Below are 13586 nucleotides of genomic sequence, written 5' to 3'. Positions count from 1 at the left end.
AACTCTTGTTGTGGTGGCAGAGAACACTCATCAAATTTAGAAAAATCTGTAACATAATCATATGGATATACACCCTTCCGCCTAATTAATTTCAGGTCCTGATTTGGAAACAAAGCACATGTGATTTTGAATTGATCATCAGATAATTGAGTGGCCAGTGTAGCCAGGCTAGCAGACAGAATTCTGTATGAATCAAGAAATCTTAAGTGAATAGGAACACCATTAACTTTAATTATTTTGCTAATGGCAATATATTTCTCATTATTTTCAGCTAAAATATTTAAATTCTGCTTGTCAAACCCCTCGTACCTGATCAAATGATGAAAATCATAATTGGATGCTCCATGGCAAAATATAGGGACAAATTTTGGTCTCTGGATCTTAATATTACAGCTATTACACAGGGCCATTAAGAATTTACCATCTGTATGAGAATGGTGTTTCACCTTGATATTTGTATCTCAAAATTCACAATCACATACCGGGCATTTTTCTGCATTGTTGAAATCTTCAATCTGTTTCTCTGTTAAAGGCAACATGGGTTTTGATTTTAATAGGACATTAGATGCTATGTCATGGCACTCATTTTCTATTCTATGTGCAAATTCTTTGATGGCATCTGCTCCCATGTATAAATATTCTTTACTAACCACACCACCCAGTACAACCACATAATAAAAGCTGGAAGATTCATGTAATTGATATGATGTAATTGAAGGTTCATGAGGATCTGGGCTGCAAAATGCAAGGGGTTTGAGATTTGATTCAAAATCACAGACTATATATGCTGAGTGTTCCAACAGGGCTTCAAACTTTTTGAATTTTGCATTTTCACTTGGCATTGGCATCACCATATGAACAGGTTTATGGTTGCCACAGTATTTCAGATGCTCAATTAACTTGTTTTTAGCAATTTCTGCATTCTCTTCCCGAACCCCTTTCACCACTTTTTGACCATCAAATACAGACAAACATCTTCTGCACAACTTGAATATTCTATGAGTTTTGTCTAGTTGTGTTCTGACTAAAGCTTCAAGATTATGTATCAGAGTGTAATGATTTGTGCCATCCCCTTAAGAGCAGATCAATCGGAACAGCAGATTCATCATCAAGTGTACTGATTCTGAGAGGATCTATCAAGCAATTGTCACGGCCAGTAGAACAAGTAAATACATTAATAGATTATTGTTTGCCATTGATGTGCCTGGCCTTTTTTTCAAATTTATCAATATTCTGAACAAGCATTGGATATTCTAAACCCTCCATTGCCTCATCGAAATTGTGTTCATGCTGTTTATAATAACTTATTCTCTCAGGATGATTTAAAACTGGAAACAAAGCAGCTAAAATACACCACAAAAAGCATTTCTGGTCGGTATTTTCTATGTTAACCACGGCTGTTTTGTTTTTGATATTGGCAGGTAATGGCACATAAGTGGAACCTTGTAATGGGTTGAATTCAGAAATATTAACATATAACTTGTGTGAAGATCGGCATAGGCTCCATCCAGACTCTTTTGCAGCAAATTCAGAGTGTTTAATAATCAATTGATCTATCAAACTGCTTATTATTTTGTCTGAATTTGTATTTGAATATACAGGTACAGTTTCTGTTATGTGGGGCTGTGTAAATTTTGTGCCATTTGGCTTCTTATATTGTGAAAACAATTTGAGAGACAGCTTATAAGAGCCATTTTGTGCATTTAGAATTGCCTGCACATCAGGATTTATACTGTTCAAAAAAATTCTTAATGTCACATCTTGGCTCTGATACAAAACGGTGATCCCTTAATTGGCCGTTAAAACTGCTATGGATGGGTTCATAGCGTGGCTGCTTTGCTGGTCCAGCATTAACAGGTGTTTCGTGCTTCCTTTTCAGACCAGATGTAGATGGTTGTGGGAGCAATGTTGATGACTGTGCAGAGCAAGAACCCACATGTCTATTGAAATATGCCTTGCTAAATATTTTGTGGCATTTAGGACATATTTTAGTGGGAGTTCTGCATTTGCCTGGGTTACAATTCTTTTGGTGTCTGGCCCAATTGGGGCTGGATATATTCTTATTACTCTGATTGCAATATTTTTGATTTGGCATTTTTGTTGTTGGTTTATTATATAAGATTTCCTGGGGTTCAATTCAAAATTTTGTACTTAATATATATATATATTTTGTTCAGCTGTGTGCTTTGTATATTTCTTGTGTATATTTAATATGTTAATATTATTAATTTTTATTCTCAGTTTATTATATAAAATTTTTTGGGTTTTAAACCAAAACTCTATGCTTATTATGACAGGTTGTAAAGCTAATAGCCTACAAGTGGAAAAAGAGAATAAATATTGATCTACACTGACCTTCCGCAAATGCCTGCACAGACATGCATGTCCTAGAAAGGCAATGACCTAGCGCTGAGTGTTATGTATTGATTTTTGTATAACAGGCTGGGACAGATATAAGCCTGACTCTAAATAAGAGTGGATTACAACAAACAAGCTGGATGCAACAAATATCAGATTTTTTATACAAAATATAAGCCCTTTTTGTTCAATATACCAGAAATATATTTAATATGAATAATATATTAAACCAAACAGGCCTGTAAGTATGAGCAGCACTGTAACAACACATCTGTTCTCCTCAGCCACTCTCACAATACTGGCTGATATGCAATGCAAAATCTCTTTATATACCCTAAGCACAGACCGCATTGAAAACATCTGAAACAATAAGCCAATCAGAATATAACACATCATCACTTTATGTCATAACCAACCAATCAGAAAACAACACATGTCTAATAATTTGTTGCAAAACATAATACAATATAAATAAACCAGAAATAGGCCACAAGTGGACCGGAAGTAGGCAAACCGGAAGTGGACCGGAAGTGGACCGGAAGTGAACCGGAAGTGGACCGGAAGTGGACCGGAAGTAAATATGTGTGGGTGTGGGTGGGTGTGGGTGGGTGTGGGTGTGGGTTTTATGAGGATTTTCGCTTAATTTCAAGTGTATCCAAAACAATATCAAGAGGGGCATATTTTTAACAAATTTATGGACAACAATCTCACAGAAATGCCTTTTATAAGTGTGGGCAAATCAATCTGAGGGGGCTCATCATTTGTACACTGTAGCTTCGGGAAATTCCCAAGGGCATTTTTACAAAAATCTTGGATTAGACGGGGTGCTACACTTGAGCAAAAAACTCATATGAGCATGTTGAGCTTGTTTTAAGTGTGGCCAATTCTGCCCGAGGGGGGCTCATCATTTGTTGTCCTGGTTGTATCATCAATTACACTACTCCTCAGTGTTAAGAATTTCATAAAAGCCCATGAATTCCTCAAAAATATCAAAATTTTTATTCACAGTTCGAATGCAGAATATTAATTGTCTACTTATGGATATGTCACAAGTTTCGTCAACCATAATAGCAAAATATTCCCGACTTTTAATATCTGCTACCACGGAGCGCAAAACAGATCTCCCTAATATATCAATGATCTCGTTCTGAATGTCATGTGAGAGCCATTTGTAGCCCGAATGTCCCATCCACTCTCCTAGTTCACTCTCCTGCACATCGTCTTTTGAAACTCTTTTTAGTAAAAACTTTAACAATACTCATAATTACAGTAATAAGTCATGTGTGTTTCTGTCTCTGGTCATAGCCCCCCCCCCCCCCCCAAAGTTGATGGTCTAGATTCTAGAACATTTCAAATGTGTATTTAAAGTTAAGTTCATGTGGCACAATTCAGAGTAAACTTTACAAGAGATGCAAAATAATACATTAGATCCTCTTAAGCAAAATTATTTGGGGGCTCTGCCCCCACATCGTTAACATTGGGGGCTAGAGCCCCTCCCTCCCCCAAGTCCCATGGAGTCGGCGCCTATGACTACATATATCCTGTCAGCGATATATCGTCACGATATTTGGCGATATATATCGTGTAGACGATATATCGCCGATATCACGATACGTTTGTGACGATATTTTCTTCATGATATATCGCGATATCAAATTTCCGATATCGTCCATCCCTAGTTGTCCTACGTGGTAGTGATTGTCATTTCGTCCATCTCAGCACCATTCATACGCCGATCTCCGTAGCGGAGTGGTTATAACAGAGCGCTTCGACACCAGTTGTTCATGGTTCGAATCCATGGCCTAGACGTTGTTGTTTATGAGTGTCCCTTGATGAATTTCATCATATCATCACTCATCCTCATCTTACGATTAGCCAAAGTGGTAGAAAAGCGAAGGAAATAAACCAAATTCATCTCAATTGTCGAGATTAGCCGAAAGTGCAGAAAAGCGACTTAACAATAAACTAAACCAACAATCAACAGGCCCGTACCGAGGGGTAGGCTAAAGGGACTGAAGCCTAGAATGCCATCAACAGAGGGCGCCACTTCTTTTTCTTTTCTTATACGACAAAGTCAGATTATGCGACGGGAAAATTTGCACTTGGCAGAGACGTGTTATGGTAAAACTGCTGTATTATTTATTTCCTTAAGTAGTAGTAATATTACGTTTTAAAGATGTTCATAAGACACTAAAACATAACTGAAACATTCATAAACGTGCCAAACTTTCTTCTAAAAAAAATGCAAACTACGAAATTATGTTGAATTCTTGGAATTGTTAAGTACTGTAATTTTTAGAATTGCTACATACCTACGTTTCGGAGACCGCTCCACCAGTGAACTTTTGAGACTTCGGTTACCAGCCTTGTGTACTGTTTTGCTCTGCTCACTCGATTTTCCCCCATTCTCTGCCGCTATGCGGGGCCTTGCTCCGGAGATTACCAGGACAGAGTATAGGCAGTAGCATTCTATCATATATACGCATGCCCGAAACACATCACGTCACGTGGAACTACGAACAAATCACTAATTAGAGATAGCACACTATGCTGAGAAAGGAGAAAAAATCAGTAACCGAAACGTAGGTATATAGAATTTTAAAACAGGGGTTTTAAAGTCCAAAAACTCTACATTAATGAATCGCCACAGATCAGCTGCTACGGATCATTAATATTATCAATTATATTATAATGCCCTTATCTGTGCTACATTACTTTCTAATGAGTGTTTCTTTGTTTCCTCATTTCAAAATTTGTAGGATGTTATGACAGTTGTAAATTTTAGTTGTATCATTTGAATATTTTTATAATCAAGTATACTGAGTTGTGCGTAAACAAGAAGGCCTTGAGGTAGGAGCGTCCCTGTGACGTAGTATACAAGTGACTGAACTCAGAGCCCCTCAACGCCTCGCGGCTCGAGCGAGATAAAGGCTGGTTCAAATTGGTCGAGTGAGCGGGAGAGTTACTGGGACGAGTTACTGGCCTGTCTTCTCGACTCGACCCTTCTATGGCGAGTAGCTGTTTACACACTTTTTACTCGACTCCAGCAAAGTGGGATAGTATCTGCAGCTCTTTGGTGCTCTTTTGACAGAATGAAACCATCTACGTCGTTTGCGATTTTGAAAAAAAAAAGTTCTGAAACGGTCTACACACTTTCCCCCCCCCCCCACAGAAATGAATACAATAATGCACGAGGACATGTCTGGAAATAAAACTAATTTCTTTGATTTTTCTATTTTCGATCATTCTTGGTTGAACGTAAATTCCTTATTTTTAATTTTATTTCTCCTACGCTAAATACATCAAGTCTCATCTATTCAACTTCATACGCCCGTAGTTTATTTTGTTTGTTCCTATGATCGACACAAATGCCATGGACACTCACAGACACAACATAACACAGACTCTTTACTGTCCTCAGAAAGCGTTTACTCTGTCGAATCGCTGTCCTCCTTGGACAGCCACTCGACTGTCCTGACTACTGGAGCGAGTACTGGCTCCAGTACTGTTATGTCCTAATATTTATGACATAAACAGAAATAAACATCTCAAGATTGGAGCTTCATAATTAAAATATATTAAAACTTGTAACAAGGTGGATTACATTATTAAACTTAAATCATCCATAAGACACATAAACAAGATGTATAATCGTTGCTATGCACAGACTATGTACATTGGCCATAACTGCTAGTTCACCATATACAATAATGTATTTTATAATATATATCAATCTTCTCCCCTTCTAGAGAAAACAAACTTATGAGGGGTAAAACGCTTTGGCCTTTTTTACTCTTTGAGATTTACTTCTTACAAAATCACTTCCTCCCTTCGATGACGAACTTGTTCCTGGACCAAGTCTGCTCGCTTCCTTCGAATATGAGCTACTTTCTTGCTTCGGAGACGAACTGTGAGCATTGTGTTCTTCACTGTCTCTTAGTTCCTGCCGATGCATTTCATTTTTAATTGGAGGATATAAATATGCGTGATATGCACTACCGTCATATTCCTTGGGTATTTCTGACTTATTTGAATCTCCCCCTGTTTCATGAAGAATCTTTAAAAATGAATAGTGTACATTTCTGTATCTGCCACTTTCTACATCTCTTACTTTATACACAGCAAAACTGCATCTTTCAATAATCTCTCCTTTCCGATATATCTTTCTTTCAGGGCAGTAATAATATACTTTACTTCCAATTGAAAATTTCTCACATTCATAATGAACATTTTTAGTGTCATCTTTAATGATTATATTACTTGCAGTGTTGTAAGAAAACATTAATGAACTTGGAGATGTTCCAAGTGATGGCAATGAAGTGTTGTTATGCCAGTGTATTACTGTACGCAGTAGTGATTCTACTTCAGTATTTAATTTTCTAACATCCCCTTTTGGAAAATCTCCTATGAGGGTTAGATACCTTTTCACGGTATTGACTGTTCTCTCAGCCAACCCGTTTCCCGAAGGTTTATATGGGCAGGAATGCTTTAGTTCAATGCCCAACCTTTGGCAGAACATCTTAAATTGTTCACTTGCAAAGGGTTGTCCATTATCTGAGACTAACTCTTTTGGAGAACCAAGTATGTAAAATTGGCTTTTTAAATGTCTAATTGCTTCCTGAGCCGTTAAATTAGAACATTGCCAAACATTCAAAAATTTCGTGTGAGCATCAACACACAACAGGAATAAATAACCTTTGAAATAGAAATGATCGACATGTACACGTTCCATAGGTTGTGATGTCGGTGTCCATGATATAAATTGTCGTTTTGCTGGAGCTCTTGCATTAGTCTGACAAGCATCACATTTTGCAACAAAACTTTCAATGTCAGAAGTCATTTTAGGCCACCAAACTAAATCTCTGCAAATCTGTTTTAATCTCACTGCGCCACTGTGCAGACCATGAATTTGAGTGAGAAACTTGCATCGCAGTGTCCCTGGCAATACAATTCTATTTCCCCACATCAACAATCCATCTTCTGTTGACAGTTCCAGACGTTTCTTCCATAAAGCTACTGCTTCCTCATTGATTTGTGGATCAATTCCTCTTGGCCAACCATTCTTAACGTAAATTGTTATTTTAGACAACAAACTATCGCTTTTTGTATGCTCCTTGATCTCAGATATGCGTAATGGTTGTAACTTTTGTTCTAGATCTGCATACGCTGTCAAAACCAAATCCGATTGCAATTCTTCAGGTAGTGGTAATCTTGACAAAGCGTCTGCTATTGGAACCTTCTTAGAATACACTATTTCGTAATTCAGAGATCGCATGAATATTTTCCATCTCTGCCAACGTGCATTGTGTTGCATTGGCACTGGTGTATTCGAATCAAGCAATGATTTCGCAGTCGTTGAATCAGTGTATATTGTAAATTTTTGACCTGCCAGATATAAGTAAAAATGTTTCACAGACGAAACAATGGCTAATGCCTCTCTTTCTCCCTGACAGTAATTCTTCTGAGCAGGTGAAAGTGTAGCTGAAAAACACGCCACTGTTCGATGTTCGCCATTTATCTTGTGCCCTAATCGTCCTCCAACACCGTAGCAAGAACTATCCGTTTCTAGGATTATTTCTTTTGAAGGATCGAAAGGAATTATAGCAGGTATCTGAACAATCTTATCTTTAACAGCCTTAAATTCCGATACACATTGATTAGACCACAACCATTTTTCGCCTTTCCTCAGAAGTCGATATAGATGTGGTATTGTAGATGACAAGTTGTGTAGAAAACGGCTTTGAAATGCAACCATCCCTAAAAAACTTTGTAGTTGAACCTTATCCTTTGGCTCTGGACTTTCTAAAATAGCACGCACATGCTTTTCAGTTGGTGTGATTCCATTTGCCGTGAAACGTCTTCCTAAGTAAATCACTTCTTGCACTAGGAATTCAGATTTACTTAAATTGACCTTAACATTATAATCTTTAAAGCGTTCCAGAACTTGTTTTGTTGTTAGGAAACATTCTTGTAGACTATCTACGGAAATGATAACATCATCAATAAATACTGCAACTCTTTCCAATCCTGTTAAAATTGAATCAATTACCTGTTGGAAAAGCTGAGACGAAACATTTGTACCAAATGGTAAACGTTGCATTCTGTACAAGTGAGAATCATAATTTAAACATAATATGTTTTGTGAGTCTGGATGCAAACTAACTTGTAAAAATGCTGAACGTAAATCAAGCCTGGTGTAGTACTTTCCTATTTTAACTTTTTGTAAAATATCAGGAAAATCTGGTAGAGGATACACTAAACAATCGGTTTGAAAATTGACCGTCTTCGAGTAATCTACACAGATACGTATAGAATTATTTGATTTCTTAACTGGCACAATAGGACTAGCCCATTCTGAATGTTCTATAGGAGCTATAATATTCTGCTTACACATATTATATATTTCTTGTTTTATTTGATCTCGTAATGAATACGCTATTCTGTACGCTTTCCTGAACACAGGCCTAGCATTCTTCTGTAAAGGTATTGATACCTTGAAATCTTTAATGGGTGTACTAATATCCTCATTAAACAATTCTGCAAAAGATGTCAGTAATTGTGAACGACAGTCTTCAATGTTCATTTGTTTTATATTACTTGAATTATGTACGTCGGCTTTACGTTTGTTCATAATCATGGCTTTGCTATTTTGGCCTTGCACATTTGATGTTCGTGAACATTCACTTATATCATCAATCCTTTGCTGATGTACCTTTGGAGTATCCATTATGTTTGAACGCTGATTTTTCGAACAAGCATCTGGTAGCGAATCTTTTGATTCAAGACCTAAGCATGCATGTGTAGAATCTTCCTTTTGAACATAATCAGTTTCAGGAAACTCATTTAGAAGTTTGCTGCGCCAATCAACAAATAATATGTTCATTCCAACTCTACCAATTAATATATTTGTATTGATATTATCGCCAACAACAAAAGGCATCATGTACATTTTTCCATGATAGTAAAGTTTTAAGCTTAAGTGGCATGATAAACACAATCTTTCACCTGATATCGAAGTATATGAATTTAATAACGGACTCAGTGTGAAGTTGCCCATAATATTAGTTAACAAATCTTTGGAAATGAAATTAGCAAAACTACCAGAATTGACAATAGCTTCTAACGATTGGTCTTGTATTATAATATTGATGTACAAAGGTAAACGTTCATTTCGCAATGAAATTTGATCAGCTGCGTGTTGCAAATTAGAAATAGATTCGTTTGCTTTCTTATTGTACATTTGTTGCGTGTTTGTAGTTAAGAAAGTACAACCTTGGTGACAATGAAGTTCAACCAGAAAGGAATACGTGATTAAATGCACAGAGGCATAGGCGGTGGAATGGGTGACCCGCAGAAGTGACGCATGTGTGTAAGAGGAGGTGTGTGAGCAGGCAAGAATCGTGTTCCCAGCATGTTGCACCCAAGGTCACGTAAAGAACGAAAACGGGGAACTATACGCGTGACATTGAACTTCGACCAGGCACCAGACCCATACGGAAAAATTCCAGATAATGGCGCATTCGACGGAAGCATGACGTCAGGGACACGATAAGGGAGTCCCCCATATTTAAGCGCTTGCTGTGCACCGAGGAACCGCAGTGCATCATCACCATGGCCAGGGGCAAACCTATTGACAACACCGTGAGGAGAAGAGTGGTGGAGTTGCAACGCGATGGACTCAGTGAACGGGAAATAGGGCGCCAACTGAACTTACCCAAGTCAACCGTCCACTGCATCATCAAACACCACCAAAATACGGGTACTATAGAGCCAGGTAAGGTCCCCGGTCGAAAACGCCTGCTGAGCGTGCGTGACCTACGGATATTTAGGCGCTATATCCAGACCAACAATCATGTTTCTGTGGCCGAATTACGACTGTGGACTCGAGAACGCTTTCACATTGAAGTGTCAACCAGAACCATTCGCCGTTATCTACAGCGATGCGGTTACCGAGTGTACAAGGCGAAACGTAAACACTTCCTTTCCATTTTGAACAAAGGCAATCGACTACGGTGGGCACGAATGTACCGGGAATGGACATTTCGGCAGTGGAACAGGGTTTTGTGGACGGACGAATCCATTTTCAATGTTGTGTACGGGAAAATACGGAAAACAGTCATTTGTCGGAAGGAGGAACAGAATGAAGCAAAATGTTATGCACGTCGGGTACAGAAACCTACGTCAGTGATGGTATGGGGATGCATGACGGCATCTGGGGTTGGCCCACTACACGTCTGTGAGGGCATTGTGAATGCACACGCCTATACACGCATACTGGAGCGGCATCTTCCCATAGTGCGAAGGCACCTGTTCCACAGGCGTCGTCTAATCTTTCAACACGACAATGCCAGGCCTCATACAGCGCGGCTGACAAGAGAATGGTTGACTCGCCATCACGTGCGAATTCTGCCATGGCCACCATCGAGTCCCGACCTCTCGCCTATTGAGAATGTGTGGCGTGTTCTTAAGCGACGTGTGCAACAGAGGGGACCCACGACAGTGGCTGCTCTTATCGCCTGCCTGCAGGAGGAATGGCACCGCATCGATGTGGAATACCTTGAATGACTCGTCAGCAGCATGCCCCGACGCATTGCCACAGTTATTCGCCGACGGGGCGGCGTCACACCATGGTAAACAGGATCCCCTCTAACAGTGGTCGAACTTCAATGTCACGTGTAGATGGACCAATATGTTTTATTTTGTGTGGACACCATACATTGCTGCGTCGCAGCGGAAATTTATGTTTTCCTTTGTTCCACGTAGCCTGCTGAATAAAATATGTTCAGCATATGCATGTGTTCTCCTTCTTTCACAATGCACTCCTATATTTGTGACTGGTCGAACTTCATTGTCACTAAGGTTGTATTTGCACTATCTTCTTGCACAGAGAATAAGTTATTTTGAGAATTGTATTCTCCATAACCATTAGCTTTGGTATCCAAATTACTGTTCCTCATTTCACAATTTCCTTTATACATACTAGATAAATTGACTGCAGGTTCCTTCCATTGTTTATTTCTTTCGAAACATGCAGCCAAGAAATGTCCTTTCTTCTTACAGAAACTGCAAATAGCATTGAATGCAGGACAGTTCTCCTTGAATGTACAACCTAACCTTGCACAGCGCTTACATTTTATATCATTTGCCTGATTTTGCAGTGATACAAATTTTTGGCTAAATGCAGTATGGGGTTTAGATTGTGGCATGCCTTTGTATGCATTATTTGTTCCGAATCTTGATTCTCTTGTATCTTGTTGATTCTTTGAAAATGAGCTTTAGCAAACGAATTGTTTGTACCGAATCTACGTGAGCCTTGTATTTGTTTATTTTCACCTACCAAAAATGCATTTTGATTGACTTTATTTTTATTTGTGCGTATTATCTCATGTTGGAGTACTACATCACAAACCTTTTCGAATGTGTTGGGCATGTCTGACAGTAATCGATCTTTTAGTATACTATCGGGTAGTCCAAACTCGAGTTTTTTTCTAAGACGAGTGTCTAATTCATCTGTTGTAAACTCACAAGTTATTGCAGCAACTTTTAAACGATTTATGTACGATGTAGCTGTCTCATTTTGCTCTTGCTTTATTTGCATAAAAGCGAATCGTTGAATCCATTTATTAACCTGTGGTGCATATATTTTTCGCAATGTATCAAAGAGTTCCTCCAAGGTGCAATCTTGTGGATCCTTTGGACTTAATCTGTGTTCCAGCTCTTGATATGGTAAACTACCGATTACAAAAATAAGAGTAAACACTCGTTTCCTTGTATATCGTTAGCCTCAATAAAAGCCTTGAATCTTTTAATATACGAATTTATATCCTGGCTTGGATTATAAGCCTCAAATGCAGGTATAAAACTTATGTTTTTCCATACTGGCTCACTTGGACTTAATTACTATAATTCTACTTACAGTAGTAATTATTTATCTTCTTTAATCCTCGTCGCCATTTTGTTATGTCCTAATATTTATGACATAAACAGAAATAAACATCTCAAGATTGGAGCTTCATAATTAAAATATATTAAAACTTGTAACAAGGTGGATTACATTATTAAACTTAAATCATCCATAAGACACATAAACAAGATGTATAATCGTTGCTATGCACAGACTATGTACATTGGCCATAACTGCTAGTTCACCACATACAATAATGTATTTTATAATATATATCAAGTACTCTCCCCGGTTGTTTACACGGGGAGAGTAGCTCGCTTTTCCCTACTCGCTAGAGCTACTCTCCCGTCTACTCGACCAATGTAAACGAGGCTTAAGAAAGAGGAAGTGTTGGCATTTGGGACAGCTGATCGGTACACACCAGACTGTGGCAGTGGCTCCAGGGTTGTTTTTTTCGAGCTTTCAGGGTGCGAAATCCCAGTGGGACAGGGTGGAATTCCCCCCCACCCACCAACGACATTGTCCTGAAATCCCACCCAACATACTTTTTCAGGGGAGGAGAGTTTTTGTTCTAACAACAAACATTTGGAAGTCGATTATACTTTACTGGAATAATATCGAAAACATACACAAAGAACGGACATCAAAGAGCCTCATCTCTAAGGACTCTGAACCCAGCAAACCCCAGAACTCAGACGTTAGCCCTTCTTATTTTTTCTCTATTTCTCATAGCCTTTCGTCAGCTACCGCAAAAAAATATATAAATATATTGATAAAGCACGTAATAGCATTTAAATGCGAATTTTATGTAAGAAACTATTATCTTCGTCTTTTCTCTTAATTTTTGCCCCTCCCTCTTAGCCACGCAAATCATTGTTCATGCTCATAGTAGTAAACCCAAATCTTCAATTTGCAATCGAATTTTAAATGGACAGTCTATATAATTTATTGTATATTTTATAATATTATTTCCGATACCCGGTTGAGGCACATAGTGGTTCGGATCCCACTTTAAACTGTAGGTCCAGTCCCGATTAGCCTTACTGTACACAAAGTGGGCTTGAAACTCAAATCAATCAATCAATTATAATATAATTTTATTATATAATAATCGATTTAATTATTTAATAAAATTGTGAGTGTGTGTGTCTGTCTGCTGCTTCTTCACCCCCACCAATCTGCAGTGATTTCGCACCCTGTCGTACGTAAGGGTGGTCAGCTGGATAATAGTTGCATTATTCGTTTGCGTTAATAAATAGTAAAGGAAACCGATTATGTCTACAAAAATGAACTATTTTTATTTCACATGAACAAAATTAAGTGA

This window comes from Lepisma saccharinum, chromosome 10 (genome assembly GCF_977018435.1).
Source record: "Lepisma saccharinum chromosome 10, izLepSacc3.1, whole genome shotgun sequence".
Lineage (NCBI taxonomy): Eukaryota > Metazoa > Arthropoda > Insecta > Zygentoma > Lepismatidae > Lepisma > Lepisma saccharinum.
The sequence above is the reverse complement of the archived record's forward strand: the minus strand, read 5'-3'. Positions refer to the sequence as shown.